Source organism: Citrus sinensis, chromosome 1, assembly GCF_022201045.2.
Source record: "Citrus sinensis cultivar Valencia sweet orange chromosome 1, DVS_A1.0, whole genome shotgun sequence".
NCBI lineage: Eukaryota > Viridiplantae > Streptophyta > Magnoliopsida > Sapindales > Rutaceae > Citrus > Citrus sinensis.
Window position 1 is genome coordinate 6193182 of NC_068556.1, and position 3813 is coordinate 6196994.

The 3813-nt window shown below is 33.4% G+C and overlaps 1 pseudogene; it reads left to right on the forward strand.

The window, feature by feature from the left end:
• Nucleotides 1-817: 817 nt before the first annotated feature.
• On the forward strand, nt 818-2708 carry LOC127903014 (gamma-terpinene synthase, chloroplastic-like; annotated as a pseudogene).
• Nucleotides 2709-3813: the final 1105 nt, after the last annotated feature.

The following is a 3813-nucleotide window of genomic DNA, read 5'->3' on the forward strand; positions in this document are numbered from 1 at the left end:
ATTGTACACCAAACCTTTTCTCTAGTGCTTTCCATACATCAAATGAAGTATTACATGAGTGAACTAGACTGAGAATACCTTCGTTTATTGAGCTAAGAAGCCAGCTGAGTAATGTTTGATCTTGAGATCTCCAAACTGTGCATTCAGGATTCTCGATCTGTTTAATGCTATAAATTGATTTGGTGCAATCTTTTCTCCATTAATGTATCCTTCAAGTCGATTTCCTCTAATGGAGGCCAGCACTTGATTTTTCCAAACCATGTACTTAGATCTATCTAATTTGATTGGTGTGATGAAAGAAAAAGTTGTTTGATTTGTAGCTACTGTATTTTGATTGCTTAAGGTTGCCATGAATGGCTCTGATACCATGAAGAAATTGTAAAAGTTGATAAGTGCTGCTATTTGGCAACTGAGAAAAATAGAGGAAAATTTCTTATTTCATTAATGAACTGATATTTTGTACACATTAACAATCTCGAATATGTAGCTATTTATACATGCTTTACATACTCTAACTAATTGCTCACTAACTAATTATTAAACACAAGCTCACTCAGCTAACAATAACAAAATACAGAGTGTGCGTTGTGAAGTTAGTTAAGCTGGTAACTGCTGCTGACTTGGATCTTCTGACGTGGCACTAATGACAGCTGGTAACTTGACATTCTTGTTACAAGGCTTAACACCATGCTGATTCTTCTTCTTCACTTCTGCATAATGAGCTATCTTCACAATAGCATTTGTGAAAATGTGGAGATCCGCACTCAAGAATGATTAAATCTAACTGAGCATGTATTTATGTAACTCAATTAATTTCATGCTAATTAATTATGTGGTCAGGTGGTGGAAGAAAACAGGACTTCGGGAGAGGTTGAATTTTGTAAGAGACAGAATAATGGAGAATTTCTTCTGGACTGTGGGGGTGATATTCGAACCAGATTTTGGATATAGTAGACGGATGTCTACAATGGTCAATGCCTTAATAACAACAATAGATGATGTTTATGATGTCTATGGGACTTTGGACGAACTTGAACTTTTCACGGATGCAGTTGAGAGGTTACTTTTATTTAATGTCATTTCTATCCGTATGATTGTGTATGGAAAATGATTTACTGAGGATTAGTACTCATCGTATGATAAACACTTGGACACATGATATAATTTTGTGATTCCTAATGAATATTGTTAAAATTATGAAGTAATTATATAAATTATGTGATAGTATTGCCCAGCATAAAGCGAGCACATTATTCACTAGATCATTACTCAGGAATTTATAAATTTATACACCTCTTTTATTTTAATTTAGCTGTATTACATTGTTAGGTGGGACGCTACTACAATAGAGTAACTTCCAGACTATACGAAGTTGTGCTTTCTTGCTCTCCATAATTCCATAAATGAAATGGCTTTTGATGCTCTTCAGGATCAAGGAGTTGGCATGGTCATTTCTTATCTTAAGAAAGCGGTACTAGTAGATTAAACCTTTCATTTTGATTTAAGGAATATTATTCTCCAATTACCTTAAGAATATCAAAAAGTTTAAATAACTGCTATGATAACTAGTATTATCTCTACATCATTTCAAGTTTTAATTTTATGTAAACCGATCACTTTTCTCTTAACTCCGTTAGTCACTATTAAAATAATATAAGATAAAAGATTATTTTGCACCACCAATTTACCATGTGTTTTTCATTTTAGGGTAAATTGGTCTTTTACCTTAAATTATTTAATGATAGCTAATAGAGTTAATAAAAAAATATCTGGTTGATATAAAACTAAAATTTGAGTTAGTGCCAAGATATTATTCGAAATTTATGGTGACTAATTATATTTATAATATTCTTGAGGTGCTTGGAAATTATTTCCCTTTAATTAATTTAATTTATGCTTTTGTATTTCATATTATATTAATCAATTCGATATACAAAAATAAAACTTTCAGTGGGCAAATCTATGCAAAACATATTTAGTGGAGGCCAAGTGGTACGACAACGGCTACATACCAACACTCCAAGAGTACATGGAAAATGCTTGGATTTCGGTAGCAACACCTGTAATTCTAGTCCATGCATACACTTCTACAGCAAATCCAATAACAACGGAGGGCTTGGAATTCGTGAAAGATTATCCCAACATAATTCGTTGGTCATCAATAATTCTACGACTTGCAGACGATTTGGGAAAATCATCAGTACAATTAATTCATTTTTAATATTAAATTTGTTATGGAAGATATCTCATATCCACTGACAACATAATATATTCTTATTATTAGTTGAGGAATTATTCTCAGCAGTATAGGATATTCTCCATAACAAATTGTAGTACTCACAATCTGATTATTAGATAATTAGTTAATTGTTAATGTTGTTGACAATAAGTTTGATTGAATTAATTATTAGGATGAACTGAAGAGGGGAGATGTTCATAAATCAATTCAATGTTACATGCATGAAGTTGGAGTCTCAGAGAGAGAGGCTCGTCAATATATACATGATTTGATTGCTCAGACATGGATGAAGATGAACTGTGATCGATTTGGAAACCCACATTTCGTGTCCGACGTTTTTGTTGGGATTGCAATGAATTTGGCGAGGATGTCTCAATGCATGTACCAATTTGGAGAAGGTCACGGACACGGTGTTCAAGAAATTACTAAAGCTCGTGTTTTATCTTTAATTGTTGATCCCATTGCTTAATTAATTATATATAACTAAGCCTTGAATAAAAGAAAAACATGTTGATGCTCCGGCTAATAATAATTCAATAAAATGATATATATGGTTACATAGTGAGATCCTTTTGTTTGCAAATTTTTTATTTTTATAAATAAATCTTGTTTCAATTTCCTATCTTATTGTCATCTTTGTAGTACTTTGTAGGAAATCGTTTCAACATTTTTCATTTAGATATTTGGATTAAAAAAGTGACAAAGCACTAATAAAATGAACTATATAACATCATCAATTAACGTACACTATAACACTACAAGGCATTATTTATTAACATTTTATCAGCCTTTAGTCCCTTTAGCAATTTTCATTTAAAAATTATATATCACAGGGCACACTGTCTGCATACCGAATTTTTGTCATTTGATAGAAATATCTAAATATAATTTTTTTAGGACCAATAAGCTCTTAAAATTTCAGAGGCAACTTATGTTGGCGACTGTAGCTGGTGGCACCTTTAGTTGTTTCTCTTCGAGCTCGTTGAACATGGCGTTGAAAGCTTTCTTCTTTAGGCAGTTTGTCACCCAATAGTCCACATTACAAAGGTAGTAGTTATGTTTACGCTTGACTTTCTCCTTACCGTCCTTCAAACCATCCTTCTTTTGTGACAATTTTTCTTAGCCATCATAATGTGGTAGCTTATCTCCTTTTAATTTGCACCTCCACATTTCCTATGTTGGGGCTTATCATCCTTCTTTGGCTTAGATGATTCATCATTTCGAAATTCTATAAGTATATCTACCTCAGTGAGGGCAGTGGAGGTGTCATTCACTTGGTACCATTGAAGCTCCCGTTGTGCCCATGGTTAGAGTCCTTCCATAAAGATGAACAACAAGTCATTTGGGTTCATGTTCTCGAGATGGACCCTGTATGCTTCAGTTCTCTCATCTTTTTGTTAGCCTCTTACGCTACACTCCCTGGATAAAATTGCTTCTTTGGCTCGCGCTTGAACAAGTCCCATGTGTTGATAATACACATCCTGCGTATAATCTTTGCATGCTTCTATTGCCACCAAGTAGTTGCGTGATCTTCAAGATACCCCATCGTAATATTTACCTCTTCTTGCTTGCCT